The following is a 17,814-nucleotide window of genomic DNA, read 5'->3' as shown; positions in this document are numbered from 1 at the left end:
ACATCTCCTTTACTTTGCCGTTTCCGTTGGTCCCGACAAAGGTGAATGGTTGATCAGACCAATCACCTAACTTAAGCAGTTGAAGTTAGTAAAAACTACGGGGTTAGAGTTACGCTGGTTGCTTTTCACTTGCGTACAAAAGGTTTGCATGCCCCCAGGTATAAAGTAGAGTTTCCAGGTCACCATATGGAAGTTCTTGCATTAGCAAGATTGTTCTACTCGTGTCGCAAACAAAACACTTCCCTGGTGATGTCCATAGAAATAGACAAAGGTGACTGTTGTCAGTCCCAATCACATAACCTTTGACGAGGGAATCTTTTTCTGGTCCAAATCCTTTTCCTAAACGGACAGGGATATCATACTAGTCATATTCCTATGCGGAAACCTACCTTACATCCAGGGTTTTTCTGCTGAAGCAGACCAGGGCGCATGCCTCCTGGGTTTAGTCACATTCACCAAATCACTCGCTCTCATCAGGTGGATTGGCTGGGATTGATGACACATTCCTTGTGCAAAAAGACCAATTAGGGATGGCATTTGACTAATAGCTGTGTTTGAACTAGGGAATGAAAGCTGGTCAACTAGGTGGATGTGATCCGACTTAAATGGATCTTGGGAGGAGAGACCCCCAAGATTTGAAAACTTGAAATGGATCTTGGGAGGAGAGACCCCCAAGATCTGAAAAATTGAAATTGCCAGAAGAAAAAAAAAGAGGAGAATGCCCCATAAACAAAACCACAAAGAAAATTTTTATTAAAACCGATAATAACTGTAAATCTTACAAACAGTAATGGAAATAAACCAGCTAGGGCGATGGTAGCTTATCTCTGAGAAGAGATGTGGTGGCTACATGCCTCTGAACTGTAAATGCTACATTGTGGCGGACAATCTGTCATTTTACAAAATGTGACTTGTTACTTATAGTATTTTTCAGTTACAATACCACGGGTCGATTCCATGGGTGAATGAATACCATGGGTGGATTTTACAATACCACGGGAGGATGCCATTTACAATACCATGGGTAAATTCCATGGGTCGATGAATAATATGGGTGGATGAGTACCATGGGTTGATGCCATTTTCCATTCGGATCATTCCTCCCTCCTTAAGAAGCAATGGTCCCCATTGCGTAAAGTTCCCTCCTGCGAAGCCTTTGTTGAATATGAAGAGGCACTGAAGATAAGGGTTTTATGTGGTTAACCCAAAACCCTGATAAACGAAGATCCGAGGATAGAGATACCCTGTAAAGCTTGTGACCAACTGTGATTCTGACAGTGTGTGGCCTAGCAAATGGACTTCGATGACAAGGATTTTATGCGGTTGACCCATAACCATGATGTTGGTTGCTGATGAAGTAGCAAGTACCTACATGGCTTGGGGTGGGAGGGCACATCTCAAAATAACCCAAGCCGAATGTTGCTGCAAAATTAAAATGGACATAACTCGGCCAATATAGCTCAGAATATTTATTATAACCAGTTTTTGGAAGCAGAAGGATCATTTTGCATCTTCCCATGAGTTGGAAATCCTTATCTGGGCACTCTGAGATCTCAAATTCGCGCTGCAACAGTTTCGCCGTCACAAAAATTCTGATAAAATAGCTGATTTTAAATCAGCGATATCTACCACATCCGGACTCCGATTTGACCCATTTTTTTTTAAATTGGGTGATTTTTTGAGAGGAATACAGATATGGTAATTTTTTTTTGTAAATTTTGTACCAATTGTTTCAAATCTGATTTGCAAAGTCACCGCCCAAAAAATTCCTGCAAAAAAATTGAGACTGAAATATGCATGAAACCCTCATTCCCATGGAATCGTAACCTGCTCTGATACCACTGATCCAGATATTGGGGGGAGGCCCCCAAGATCTAAAAAACTTGAAATGGATCTTGGGAGGAGAGACCCCCAAGATCTGAAAACTTGAAATTGCCAGAAGAAAAAAAAAAGAGGAGAATGCCCCATAAACAAAACCACAAAGAAACTTTTTATTAAAACCGATAATAACTGTAAAGCTTACAAACAGTAATGAAAATAAACCAGCTAGGGCGATGGTAGCTTATCTATGAGAAGAGATGTGGTGGCTACATGCCTCTGAACTGTAAATGCTACATTGTGGCGGACAATCTGTCATTTTACAAAATGTGACTTGTTACTTATAGTATTTTTCAGTTACAATACCACGGGTCAATTCCATGGGTGAATGAATACCATGGGTGGATTTTACAATACCATGGGAGGATTCCATTTACAATACCATGGGTAAATTCCATGGGTCAATGAATAATATGGGTGGATGAGTACCATGGGTTGATGCCATTTTCCATTCGGATCAGGATGACCATGCCTTCATGTGGAAAACACATCACTCGAAAGAGTGAGGAAACAATAGCTCCCATGCTATAAATGTAGTCACGTCCAAGGAGTAGATTGTAATCTAATGGCCCTTGGACTACCATCACATTCCGATAAACAGTTTTCCTTCTCAAAGTTATAGGAAAATTTGGAAGGATCCCTAATGGTCGACTGGTTCCTTTATTGAAGCCTGATATATTTCGAATCTCAGGCAGAAGCGATGGCGAACCAAGTTCTTTCCAAGCAGTGGAGGAAAGGATACTCATGGAAGCCCCTTCATCTATGATAGTACCAACCTTGATCATTCTGTAAGCTTGTACTATGATTCGGAATGGTACATTAGATGGTAGTCAGGGTCTCCCTAGTAGATTCCAATCGAAGGAAATGACTAGATTGCTTGGAGGTGGGACTGAATAAACGGATGTATAAGTCTCTGACGAACTTCCTTCCTATGGTAAAGGAATGGGTAGATTGTCCCCATGTTCATCAGAGTCTATGTTTACGAAGAGAATTTGAACAGTGTCATTCTCATTCTCTTTGGTGACAGTATCATCTGAAGGTGGGTCCTTTGGAGACAAGATTGGGTCGACTACCATCACGACTTGTTGACTTTGGTCTGGTATGGACTCAGAGGGTTTACCTTCAAGCTACTTCGACTGACAACAATGGTGTGTTAGTCGGATTTTCAACTAGCGATGGACTCGACAAGAGTTTCTTGTATCCAAGAGGAAGTCGCTGCAGTGATGCAGGATGGTTATCCAAGACTCTTTTAGCTTCGTCTAGGAAGGGAAAATGGTGGAGGGCATGATCGCCTTCACACAATCTACAAGGAAATTTGGATCTTCCTTTTTGTCCATTGACTTCGCTTTCACTAGTTGACAGTGTACTCTCAACATGATCGTCAGCGGTTGAAGACACTGGATTGTGCAAGAGGGGAGACCGGTCCCTTAAGATTCGTGGGATGCAAGGACAATCTCGATGATAGTGATCTCCCTTGCAAATGACACATGGAGATTTAGGTTTGGAAGGTGCTATGTGTGGATTTTCACCAGATGATGCACTATTGCCCCCTTTCGTGGTTGGATTCTTTTTCTTCTTCTCCTTCCCTTTCTTCTTCTTCTCAGTTACTTGGTTTTTAGTGTTACTAGCTTCACCAAGTGAAGAGGACGAAGGAGAGGGAGAAACAAATGAAGTAGAAGGTGGGGGAGCAACTTAAGTATCATCTGGTTGCTGATTTGATTACTGAGGAATTGTGGTGTTTTGAACAACAGAGGTCGAGAAAAGCCATACAGGTAGGTCAATTGTGAGTCCTAGAAGGGACAATGTAGCCATGTGTGGAGCACCAACATCCCCCCAAGAGGAGAAGGGCCTAGGATTTCCCCCAAGGGGAAATCCTTGATTGGTAGACCCCATTTCTCAACCTAAAGACCAATGAGGGAACAGTGACGTTATTCTGATTAAAATAAATTTTATGATGCTTTAACACAACTTGCTTTTTCAATTTTTAAGAGTCGAGAAAAAGCTAAAGATGACTCTAGTCACCTTCAACTTTAATGAGCCTAAAGTGACAAGTGCTCAGATGGACATTTTCTTTTAAGGAGTCTGAAAAGGAACAAAAGTGACTACTCTGGAAATCTAGATAGAGGGATTACCAAACCAATCAAAAAACTACAAAATACTTTTTATAGTATGGCAGTCAATCTTCCCGAATGCTGTGTTCAGTGCATTGTGATTGATAGGGCGACAGACACAGCTTCCTAAGGATAAAGGATGTAGCCTATTGTGGTCTCCCAATATATACTCGATGGTACGTGGGAGCACAAGTCTGTACTGGCACTTGTCGTCTCAAAGAGGAGGAATCACCCAACCTACGATGAAAGCGATAGTTACCAGGCTTTACGACGCTGGAATACGTCTCTATCCTAGACTTCTAGATGTTGTGTGTTAGGTTCCAAAGAATTTTTATGTTCATTGAAGTTTATTTTACAGTTGATCTTTCTTAAGAAGTTTTCTTTTAAGTTTCACCGCGTGATGTAGATATACAATTCCTAAATATGCAATCTAAGATGATAAATAGTTGTTTACTTTCTTTTTGCAATGAAAATCCTAGCTACTAAGGAAAGAGAAATGAAATTCTTTCAACATAGAGCAGAGAGCACACACTAGATGCACTTTTCCTAAATCAATTTCAGCATGCAGTCTTAATGCAAATGCACATGCATGTATTGTTTTTCAGTTTTCCTTAATGTGAGAATGACAAAAAAGAAAACAAAGTATAGATCTGAACTATTCTCTTTCAAAGCGACAGTACTAACAATTTTCTTTTCAAAAAAATGAAAGTAAAGCCAAGACGACACTTTGTGATTTCGAATTCAAACTGCTTTTGACACTTGAAATACTAATGATTCAAATCAAATACAATGGAAAAAGTGTAATCAATTGTTTAAAAGAGAAATGCTTTGTAATACTCTTTTTCTTGATTGAAAACGACACTTGCGACACTTTCAAATCAAAAGACGACAGTTCGATTAAGCTCCTATTTGCAAAGGAGAACTGTAAATGATGAAAAAAATACATAAAAAACATTCAAAATTCCTTCTGATGGAGGCTGAATAATGTAAATGAAGATGGTTTCAATAGAGATATACTGATCACAGACAACAAAACTACTGAATAAAGCTGAAGACAATGAAGAAAAAACCAAAATCTGGAGGCAGAAATAGTCTCATCTGATCATCACACCTGTAACATAGGGAAATAGGGATGCATCTCACCTACAACACACAGGAGGTGTGATGCATCCAAACTGCCAAGAAGAGACATTGCGATGGTCCAGGGATGAGACTAAGCTTGGTTTTTTCTCACAGTTTGCAGCTAAGTTCAGGGATTTAGGCTGAGCTAATGATTGTCAGTAAACACAAATTATAGGGGTTGATCTAATGAGGTTATTTGAGCTACCACCAGGGCACTTAGGATGTTTGCAAGTTAGTTGTTTAGTTCATAAACAAACCTGGAGATTGACTAAATCAGCGTTGATCTACTTTGCACTTGCATAGTAAATGCAGTTCGAAGGCTAGCTGGCTTAACTTCAGGCTCCGTCTGTAGTTTATGAAGCAAACAAATAGAGACAAGAAATCAAACTATTCGCTCCCCAAAGGAGTCGCCATTTTGTTATCAGGAAAACTAGTGTCCATTCAGAGCTGCTAGTCCCTCTAAGACGGGTAGCTATCTTAGAAACAAACAGATTAAACTTACTTGTGTTTTCCTTTATGAGAGATATATGAGAGAGAAGCAGAGAGTACCAACCTCAGTCTTTCACTTGACTCCTTGCTTGTTTCCTCCCTCCTTCGACAGAGATTCACCACTCCTTCCTTACTTGTTCCACTTCAAAGAACACTTGTAGAGTCAAAGCAGCATAATACCATCAAATCATAGAGATCTATAACCATAAACAATATAGGATCATATGTATATTAACCATACAAATGCATATATCAATACAAGATTCAGAGATATACAAGAATATGGAGGAAAACTCAAATAGCTTTATTGATAGAAGTAGTAGAAGAGAGGATTGCAACCCATTGGTCTAACCCAGTGCCATCCTCCCAGCATGAAAGCTCTCTTCACCTCATACAAAGCAAGATCACCCAACAATGTCTTCAAAGAGAAACCAACAGCACTTCCTTGCAAATTACAAAATTCCAGCCTCTAGATCTCTTGGATGAGGGATCCATATATAGATGTTTACAGGAGACTGATTCAGCTTCTAGGATTTTGATTAGTTTCATTTCATTGATAGTTCTTGGTTCCACTTGGAGATTTTAGATCTCTTACTCATCCCTGGGTGAATTCAGAGAGGCCAGTGTCATATGAGCAGTTTCTAAAAGATTCTCTGGGTTTCCAACTAGCAAACTGCTTCTGCCATTTGTCTTCTCTTTCTCATTGCACCCTACAGAAGGGATTTCTAGTATGCATCGCACCCCCCATGTGTAATAGGTGAGATGCATCACACCCTATGCATGGAGCAATCTGTACGGTCTTGTTTTGACCAGTTCTGAGTAGTTTTTCATGGAGAACTTCTGGGAGATGACGTAATTAGCTAACCTTGTTCCTTTAGGGTATGAAACAAAACTTCTAGGGGTTTAGAAGCCCTTGGTTTATGGACATATGTGATTGGGGTTGCAGTGCCCAAATATGTCTATAACAGGAGCAGTTGCAGCTATATTTCAGGAACTCTAGTTTAGTGAGTATATGGTGTCATTTCCTTTTATTACGAGTTTCAATGGTTAAATCATCTCTCTTTACATGATTTATCTTATTCCTATGAAATTCCTTGTAGTTATATAAACAAAAATCTTGAATTTAAACTTTGTTTATGTGGAATTCATACTTGTGTTTATTTTTATTCTAAAGCTAATGAGTTCATGCTTTCACATGCTCATTAGATTCTCTGAAACTCACAAATCTATACTACATTGACAAACACTCTAAGTGCACCTTAACATATTGACATCTAGCTCCTATTTATACTTGTATTTGCATACTTGAGGCTCTGACCTAGTTACCTGTTCTAAACCCTAGTCCAACAAACCTAAAAAACCTAAATTACAAATATTAAAAAAAAACTTATAGATCTAGCCTAAAACCTATTTCTTTACATACATTCATTGAAAAATCCTTTGAGAGATCCCTCTCTGGTTCAGTAGGGCTAACTACTAAGCTAAAAGTGGTTTAAGGTTACCTCTTTCGATATCCTCCTCAACCTAGGAAATTGTAGAGGATAACATTTTGGCACCGTTGTTGGGGAAATGATTGATAAATCATTCATGGGAAATATTTTAAAGCTTTCAAGAGAACTGGTTATGTAGTTGATAGTTTCCAGTATCTAAAGATAGGCTGATTTTAGAAATTTCATCAATCTTAAGGTGTGAAAAGAATTCTAGCTCCTAAAAGATATGTCAGGTCAAATCTTGACCCAAATCCACCTTTTATTGTTCAAGATCCTAAAAAACTATTCATAAAACTTAAGTTACCTATCACTAAAAGTGCATTTCAAAAAATTAAAAGAACAACTTCTTTACCTAAAAATATGTTTGCTTTTGAGAAACTTCCTTTTGATACTTAGTTAGAATTTTCTCTTTCAAGGTCAAAATTTGAGTCTTGCATTCCTGAAGTGGTATTTGAACCTCTTCAATTTGAATCTCATTCTCATTCTTTAGAATCTCTATCTGCTAGAGTTTACCATGAGTTGTGGTTGAATTTTAACAAACTTCAGAGTCTTGCTGACCAGCTCCAAATCACTACTTAAAAGGCCTACATTCAGCATCAGCTTGAATATTTAATGGTTCTTTCATCCTCTACTACACCTCCAAATACATCTACTACATCTCCAAATACCTCAGCCACCTCATCCTTTCTTCCACCACCTCCATTAGTGTCATCATCTTTACCTACACAACCCATTGTAGTACCTCCACCACCTCCAGCAATCATGGCATGATTTGCGCCTCTCATGCTACCTGCTCAACTTGCTGCTTTATCTTAGAACTATAGTCAAATACTCCCTCTATTTTATGGGAGCTCAGAAATCACAGCCTGACATCATGTTGATAAATTGATAGATTTTATCGATCTGGAAGAAATTGATGAATATGATGCTAAGATGAGAATAATAGCTCAAAGTTTCTCTGGAAATGTGAAAAAATGGTTTCGCAATTTGGATGCTAATTCTATCAATAATTCCTAGAGACTGATAGAATTTTTCTTAGCATGTTGGCAAGAAAATAAAAATACACTATAGATTTTGGCTGAGTACAATTCTATGAAAAGGAATAAAAATGAGATAATCCAAGAGTTCACAACAAGATTCAATTTGGTATACAATTCTATACCTGATAAGATGAAGCCTCCACCTGGTCTAGCACTTCTCCATTATCCCAATGCTTTTGACCTGGACATGGCATATCATCTTAGAGAGAGAGATCCTACAACTCTTGAATAAATGCAGCAAAATGCAGTATGTGTCAAAGCTAATCTGCTCATCAAGAAATCCAAATCAAAGCTTGAAAGGACTGAGAAGAAAGTTGTTTTGAAAGAAGAAACCTCATCATCTTTAGATATAAATCTTGACACTTTAATCAAAGCCATGGAAAGAATGATGGATATAATATTCATAACTAATTGACAAGCAGAGCCTTCAGTGAGGAATCCAAACTTTCGTGGCCAGTACAAAAAAAGTTCAGAAATAGACAAAAGGAGTAGTGAAATCAAGATCCTAAAGGACAAGTAAGAGAACCATTTCAACAAAATTATACTGAAGGCCAGGAAGAAGATGAAGAAGAGATTGTAGAAGCAAATCATTTCTTTGAAGAAGATGAGTTGCCTACCTTTTTGACAGAAGAAGATCAGTTTTCTGAAGAATCTTTCATACCAAGTGATCAACAACTTGTACTTGCAAGTGATGATCTATGGGTTGTGCAAACTGAAGAATACCAAAGAGGATATCAAAATGCTCTTAGTCATTTGCAAAAGTAGTACAACTTGAGGAACATAAATGTACCTATTACATTGAACCAGAAGAGGAAAAATCTATAGAAAGACACACCAAGCAAAGAAGTAGCTCCTCCAAATCAGAATAAAGAAAAAGAAGTTGTCATACTAAGCTGAGATAAAACCAATGAGGCATCTATCAACAATCTGAGGAAAGATAGGGAGTTTCAAAGTGAAAATCATAAGAAGGAATCTCAAGCTAAAGGGCAGATTGAAAAGAAGGACGTCGCTGCAAAGGAGGTAGAAAAGCAATCTAATCTTTTTAGTTTAGAAAATGAAATTTCTAAGTTGAAAGTTTCAATTCCTCTCACTGAATTAGTGAAGAATGATAAATATAAGTTTCAAATTGCAAAAATGCTTAAGGTTGACTAGATGTCAGATACACTGAATGTGGACAACGATGAGCCAACAATTCTTTTTGGTCCATCCTTAGAAGGAAGTCCCGAAGATAGTGAAATTCCACCTTTTTATCTTAGTGAAATTCCACCTTTTTATCTTAGTCTCAAACTTAATGACTTTATCCTCCATAACACCATGCTAGATTTTGGTGCCTCACATAATCTTATGCCCAAAGTCATCATGGACAAACTAGGACTGAGTATCACCTGACCTTATCACAACCTCTACTCTTTTGATTCAGGTAGAGTGAAATGTCTTGGCCTCATTAAAGATTTAGTAGTGTCCTTGGACCAAATTCCCACCAAGAATGTGCTAATGGATGTAGTGGTCGTTGATATTCCTCCTTGGTTTGGTATGTTGCTTTCAAGATCTTGGGGAGAAAAACTAAAGGGTACTCTACAACTTGACTTTTCATATGCTATTATCCCAGTATTTGGGCAGCTCAGAAAACTCTATCGGGAAAATAAGATGAAATTCATGATCTGTAGTAAGGAACCAATAAATCACCCTATACATGTTGTGCACATTGATCTTGATTCTTTCATTTTGTTTAGTGATATGAATTCAATCAATGATGAAAGTCAGCTTGTAGAAATTTTAGAAGTTCCAGATGTTATAACCAGTGTGCAGAAAGTTATGATTGCTGAAGGGAAAGAGATGAATGAAGAGTGTTTGCAGCCTACAAACCCTTTTGAAAATATTGCTGAGATAGTGCAAAAAACAGAGTGTCTTGAAACAACCATCCATCCTCCAAAAGATCAGACAGTTCAGCCTTCAGAAATCCTTTTTCCAGATGAAGAAAATGGTCTTTGGACCATGGAGTTTGATGATGTATTGGGAAAAGAAGGAGTTGGGGTTGGTGATCGGATTCATGGTCCATTACATCAGTCATGTAAAATTCCCCGAAATTTAAGAATGAGTTCTTACAAGTTAGATTTTGACTTCTCAAACAATGAGGTAGAGTATGAGGCATTGATTGTTGGCCTCAAGATTATGAAGAAGTTGGGAGCAAAGAAAACTTATGTTTATAGCGACTCCGAGTTGGTAAAAAAACAAGTAAAAGGGGAATACCAGGCCAAGAATCCAAGAATGACAACTTATTGCAATGTTGTACTTGGCATCCTCAAAACTTTTACAGAATATACTTTGTCTCTTATTTCTAGAACTTAGAATGTTATAGCTGACTCTCTTGCTACTGCAGCTAGTATGGTGAAGATTCCTATTCACTCTAATTAGAAGTATTCTATCCATGTCAAACATTGCCCAGTTGTTCCTGACAATATGAGATTTTGGCAAGTGTTTTGGGATGAAAAACATATCAACAATTTTCTACAATTGGAAGGAGAATTTCAGAATTCCTGCATTGATGATACATCCAATATGAATGATCCAAAGATTCAATCAGCTGAGATTGAAATATTGCAGCTGAAGGACAACAACATTCCAAGAGGCCTTGTACCTTTGGAAGAGTTGTTTGATCGTGATGATGTTGCCAAAAATCCCACCTTGGTCCCCACAGAAAAAGGTGTTGAAGATGTAAACATTGGTACAACTGACAAGCCTAAGATGGTCAAACTGTCAAAATCCTTATCTCCTGAAATGAAAAGTAAGTACATAGCTTTAATGACAGAATTTTCTGATGTATTTTCTTGGGACTATTCAAATCTAAAGGTTTATGACAAGAATATCATTCAACACACCATTCTGGTCAAGCCTGATCAAAATCCATTTCGCCAGAAACTGAGAAGGATTAATCCTAAGTTGTTACCATCAATTGAGAAAGAGGTAACTAGTATTTATAAGTATGGTATCATAGTTCCTATTCAATTTTATGAATGGATGACTAATCTAGTGCCAGTAAGAAAGAAGACTGAGGAGATTCGTCTTTACATTGACCTCAGAAATTTAAACAAAGTGCCCCTGAAAGATAATTATCCCCTGCAAAGATGGATCATATACTTCAGAGGGTAGTTGGGTCTTCCAGGATGTCATTGTTAGATGGATATTCTGGGTAAAACCATATTTTGGTGCATAAATATGATCAGCTGAAAACAACCTTCACAACACCATGGGGTACATTCATGTACGCCAAGATGCCATTTGTGTTAAAGAATGTAGAAGCAAATTTTCAGTGGGCGATGGAAATAGCTTTCACCAATGAAAAAGATATATTTTTGGTTATATATTTAGATGATCTCAGAGTTTTTTCCAAATCTGATGAAGATCATTTACATCATTTGAGAATTATTTTTCAGAAATGCAGAAAATTTGGTATTTCACTCAATCCAAAGAAGAGTCTATTCGCCATGGAAGAAGGTAAGCTACTGGGACACATCATCTCCAAGGATGGCATTCACATTGATCTTGCAAGAGTTCAAGCCATTCAACAATTATATTTCCCAAGGAACAAGAAAGAAATTCAATCTTTTAATGGGAAAATCAATTTTTTGAGAAGATTCATCCCCAATCTCGCTGAACATTTAAAAGAGATGACAGACATGTTGAAGAAGGACAGTGAGGTAAAATGGTCTTTATAGGCTAAGAAATATTTCCATGCAGTCAAATTTTCATTATCTACTACTCCTATTTTGATTAGTCCAGATTATACTTCAGATTTCATTATTTTTTCATTTGCCTCTGAGCATACATTAGCAGCAGTCCTAATGCAAAAGAGAGATCAGAAAAATGAGCAGCCTATAGCATTCTTCAGTCACACCATAAGAGATGCAGCACTAAGATACAACATCATTGAGAAGCAGGCCTTGGCATTGGTGAAAGCTCTCAAATATTTTTGAGTTTATATTCTGCATTCTCACACCATTTCTTATGTTCCCATAACAACGGTAAAAGAGATTCTTGTGCAAACAAATCCTGAAGGCAGAAGGGGAAAATGGATTGTAGCCATGCTGGAGTATGATTTGGAGATAAAGCCCACAAAGCTAATCAAGGGACAAGGTTTGGCTAATCTTATGGTTGAATCTAATCTACATGCACTAGACATCAATTTGATTGCAACACTTTCTAAAGAAGAAGACCCATACTTACAGGTGTCTGATATGTTCATTTTATCTCCATGGTATTCCAACATTGTTTATGTCTTGCAACATTTAAATCCTCCACCGGAATTTCCCAAAGGTAAAACTAGATCTTTAAAGTTGAAAGCTTCAAAGTATTGTATTCTTGATGGTGTTTTATACTGGAAAGACCCTGGTGGTGTGTTGCTGAACTGTTTGGTAGAAAATGAAGCAAAGGATGTGGTGAAAGATTTTCACGAAGGAGACTATGGCGGCCATCACTTCTGGAAGAATACATCAAATAAGATCTTAAGGTTGGTTTCAATTGGCCAACTCTTTTTTCTGATGTATATAAAACAATGATGAGCTATCATGAATGTCAGATTTTCCAAGGAAAAAGAAAACTTTTGCCATTACCCTTGCATCCCATTACAATTTCAGCTCCTTTTCAGTAGTGGGGTCTTGACTTCATTGGCGAGATCCATCCTTCATCATCAACACATCACAAATGGATCTTGACAGCCACAGACTACTTTACAAAATGGATTGAGGCAATCCCAACCAGGCAAGCTACTGATTTTGTTATCATTCAATTTATGGAATCTAATATCTTGTCTAGATTTGGCTGCCCATAGAAAATAATCACTGATAATGTTGTTGCCTTCAAGTAAAAAAGGATGGTGGAGTTTTGTGCTAAGTACCATATTGTATTAGGACATTCCACTGCTTATCATCCACAAGGGAATGGTCTGGACGAATCTTCCAACAAATCTTTGATCAACATCATCAAGAAAGATTTAGAAGTGAACAAGAAGAACTGGCACAAAAATCTCATTAATTCTTTATGGGCAGATAGAGTCAGTACTAAGAAATCAATAGGTATGTCTCGTTTTCAGTTGGTGTACAGGATTGACACAATTTCTCCTTCATCTCTTGTTGTACCGATCATGAGAATTTTGTAGGAATTGGACAATGAAACAAATGATATATAAAGAAGGATAAACCAGATGATCCATCTACAACAAAATAGAGAGGAAGTTTTTCAAAACACCTCTAAACTTCAGGAAAGAATAAAAAATATCTATGATTGCAAGACCAAGGAAGACAATTTCAATTTGGGATGTGGTTCTCCGTTGGGATGTTAGAAATGAAGAGAAAGGAAAACATGGAAAATTTGAAAACTTGTGGGAGGGACCCTACAGAATCTCAGCTTTCAGAGGGAAGAATGATTTCTTATTGGAGGAATTGAATGGAGAAGATTATTTAGGAGGAGCGATTGATGGTAGGCTTCTCAAGCACTACCATGTTTGAAACAAGTTCTGAAAATGCTCATCACCATTGTACATATCGGTGTGTTTTTTATGTTCCAGTATCTAAGTGGCTATCATACGAGTTTGAAGCTCGAGGAGAAGGCCATAAGGCTTATTTGATCAGCTGTTGTGTTTATTTTACTTTTATAGTGTTGTCATGTCAAATAGTCAGTCAATTTTCAGTTTCAGTTTAGTTTTCTGCATTTTGACTCCATTGCCTAATGAATAAGGCTACCTAGTCTATGGTGTTCTTGACACCTCCAAGGAGCTTCCATCCCTAGCTGGAGCCAATGTTAGTGTCAGTCTTATCTGCCTTCCACCAGTGATCAAATATTCTTTTACCAAGTCTGTCAGGAGTCTCAAGGTCAAATTTTATCATGTCACTAGGTTTACAGAGTAAAATTTGGTCACTCGCTAGTTTGTCTAGGAATGTTTTCATTCTTTTGAAAAAATCACACATGCTGGTCACCTACCTCACTCAGATGAAGGTATCATAATAAAAATAATGTTTTCATTATATTAGTCATCGTCATCACCATTCCAGTCAGTTTCATGTCTTAATTAAGTCGTTAGGGTTTCAAGGTCCATCATCATCATGTGTAAATCCAACATTAAATGAGTCATGACAAGGAGCTCTTTGACATTAGCTTGATGAATTTTCACAAGTTCTTCATGATTTCAGTCTCAAAGGTTCTAGGAGAAGAAGTTTCAATGTTTAAAAGGTAAAAATCCAACTCAGGTTTCAACCCTCCAAAGTGGCTCAGTCTTAAACGTGAAAAATAAATTTTTAAAAAAGGTATGTGGGGCCCATTTATTTCCAAAAAGGAATCAAACTTGCCTATAAAAACCCGAAAATCCCCAAACTCACTTCATTTGTCTTATCTTTCCCTTTGTTCATCGAGCTCTCCCCTCCATTGGCAATAAAAACACGGGTTTTTAAGCAAAATTAGCAAAACATTGCAAGCGCTGCGCTTCCAGAGACTGTGCTATGCTTCTGAGTTCAGTGTTGCGCTTCTGGACACCGCACTGCGCTTCCAGACATTGCGCTGCACTTGTGCCAGAGTAGCCTAAAACCTTCTAGAAATCATCCAAACTCAAAATTGAAGCTTGAAACCCAGTTTTTTACTAATCTAAGCTTGTATACAAGTAAGTACAACACATTTCTTACCTTTTCCTTTAGCAATATGAATTCAAATGCAAGATTTCTTCATTTAGGGTTTTAGGTGAAATTTTCATGTTATAAGCCAGGGTTAATGATGGTTAGTTTGATATGATAAACATGTAAAACTTTCATCTTACACCTATATACATGTTAAAAATACATTTTGACCCATTAAACCAACTATAAATAATCAAATTACCTCACCCATAACTAAACCCTAGCTCATTCCTAGAAATTTGGGAAGTTTTCCTAGAAGCTCTGTTTTTCATTTTTCACAAACTCTCCTTTCCCTCATTTCACTTCATTTAAGTTTCATGAAGGTAACTTAGAGATGCTTGCTGAAGCATCCATCAGGGCTTAACATGCCTCATTTTTCAGCTCGTGACTAATTTTGGAGGAATTCTGAGCATTTTTGGTTTTTTGGCTATTTTGGTGCCTAATTCAGAAAATTGGCTAGTCATAGAGGCGCTGCGCTTTTTCCTCAGGCATCCAAATGACAATTGGTTTGTAGTTTTGGAAAGCTCATGGCATCCTCTCAAAACCCATTTCATCACATTTTTCAGAGAGAGCCCAAATTTTGAGAAAAAGAGGAAAAAGGGGTCAAAAATCAGCATTTTGCCCCTCTTTTTGATAGGCGCTGCGCTTCGGGAGACACCTTGGGCGAATGAATTTTTTAAGGTCTTCCCATGGGTCATTTTCAAAATTTCAAGGTGTTCTTGAAACTAGACTTGAAAATCTAGTTTACCATTCTTTCAGATCTTTATTTAGACCTCAGGAAGGCACCTTAAAGTGGGCTCAAAGTCGGCACTGCGCTTCTGCAAATTTATGTGTTTTTCATTTAAATTTCACTGTGTAAATTTCCTAGTTTTCAATTTGACTTGGTCAAAGTCAAAACTCTTGATGTAATTGAAGTTAGTTTGAGGTTAGATGATGTAAACATGAATAAATAGACTTGATAAGTTGGTTTTATGGTTTAATAGACATCATTAAGGAAGCAAAGTCCAAAACAAAGTCTACAAGACGTGTTTGTATTTGACCTTCTCACTCTCACCTATTGGTTGACAGAATCTTGGAATCAGTCCCACCACCTAGGAATTCGACTCTTGAAGGTTGGGAAGTGATTCAATTGAGTCTATATGTATCATATTTCATTTAGAGGGAGGGGTTGGAATTTTGTGGAGAAGGCTTGTATCTTATGTTCTCTTCAACTAATACAGGAGCAGTTGCAGCTATATTTCAAGAACTCTAGTTCAGTGAGTCTATGGTGTTGTTTCCTTGTCTTATTAGTTTCTAATGGATAAATCATCTCTCTTTACATGCTTTACATTCTTCCTATGAAATTCCTTGCAGTTATATAAATAGAAATATTGAATTTAAGCTTTGTTTATGTGGAATTCATACTCATGTTTCTTTTTCTTCTAAAGCTAATGAAATCATTCTTTCACATGCTCATTAGGTTCTCTGAAACTCACAAATCTATACTACATTGACAAACACTCTAAGTGCACCATAACATACTGATATATAGCTCCTATTTATACTTGTCTCTGCATAGCTAAGGCCCTGACCTAGTTACATGTTCTAAACCCTAGTCCAACAAACCTAAAAAACCTAAATTCACAACTGCTCAAAACAAACTTATATATCTAGCCTAAAACCTGTTTCTTTACATATATTCATTGACAAATCCTTTGAGAGATCCCTCTCTGTTTCAGTAGGGCTAGCTACTGAGCTGAAAGTGGTTCGAGGTTACCTCTTTGTATCTCCTCCTCAGCCTAGGAAATTGTAGAGGATAACATTTTGGTGTTGTTGCCGGGGAAACGTCTGATAAATCATTCATGGGAAATATTTTAAAGCTTTCGAGAGAACTAGTTCTGTAGTTGACAGTTTCCAGTATCTAAAGATAGGTTGATTTTACAAATTTCATCAATCTTAAGGTGTTTAAAGAATTCTGGCTAATGTTCACCCAGTGGGCTAATTTTCCATTTTTTTCCACAAAAACGATTCACCAATTTCCAACTTTATAAAATACAATTCGCCCAAATTTTAGAATATAAATTATTTTACCTTAAAAGTTGCCAACATTATATAGAGACTATATATAAAATCATTATAAATTTGAATAATTTTACAAATATATCAATAAACATTTTATAGTTTGCATATTAGGGATTAGTGATATTCTCCAATGCTTTTAAACTTCATGAAAATTTTCCATCCTTAAAATTTTCCTTGCTTTGGCCCATAAAAAAATTATGATTGTAGAAAACCTCTCAAAGTGTGGAATTTAGGGCCCTTTGTGGTGTGTTTCTGAAAAAATAAATAGGAATCAATTGATCACCTCTTCCTTGAGTGCCTCCTTTCCAAGGAGACCCGAGATATGGTCTTCAAATCTCTCAAGAATAGAATTAATGTGTCTAAAAAGTCCAAATCTAGTTGGGAGATGGTCCCAATGCTACATGGGATCCTTTATAGGGAAGAAGAAAATGAAAGGGATATGGGAAATGTCTATTAAAGTTGTGTGATCATAAATGTCACTAGCTAGAAATAAAATCATCTTTCAAAATGAGGAAGAAAATTTCATCAAACTTACTACAAAGGCAATTAGACTTATAGGGGAAATTTTTTGGGCCAAAGAAATCAAGGATGAGGACTTAAACTTGGAACCATAATAATTAGTCTAGTAAACTCCTTCAATATTCCCTCCATCCCTTCGGTTTGCAAGAATCCAAAGAACATTGGAAAATCAAAATCATAGGAGATGAATTCAAGACATCCATATCTCTACACAAAAAATACATCCTATTTTTTGATGGGGTTGTGAAAGGAAACCCAGGGACGACAAGAGTCAGGGGTGGGGGGAGGGTGATCATATATCTTGAGAACAATCAGGAAATAAAACTTGCATGGGGACTAGGAGAGGCAACCAATAATGTTGTGGAATCCTACACTCTATACCACGGAATAAAACAAGTTTTTCAATTAAATATCCAAGAGATAACAATTATTGGAGACTCCC

This window comes from Pinus tabuliformis, chromosome 7 (assembly GCF_031772625.1).
Source record: "Pinus tabuliformis cultivar Carrire ecotype Pingquan chromosome 7, CPIR1, whole genome shotgun sequence".
Classification (NCBI taxonomy): domain Eukaryota; kingdom Viridiplantae; phylum Streptophyta; class Pinopsida; order Pinales; family Pinaceae; genus Pinus; species Pinus tabuliformis.
Note: the sequence above shows the minus strand (reverse complement) of the source record.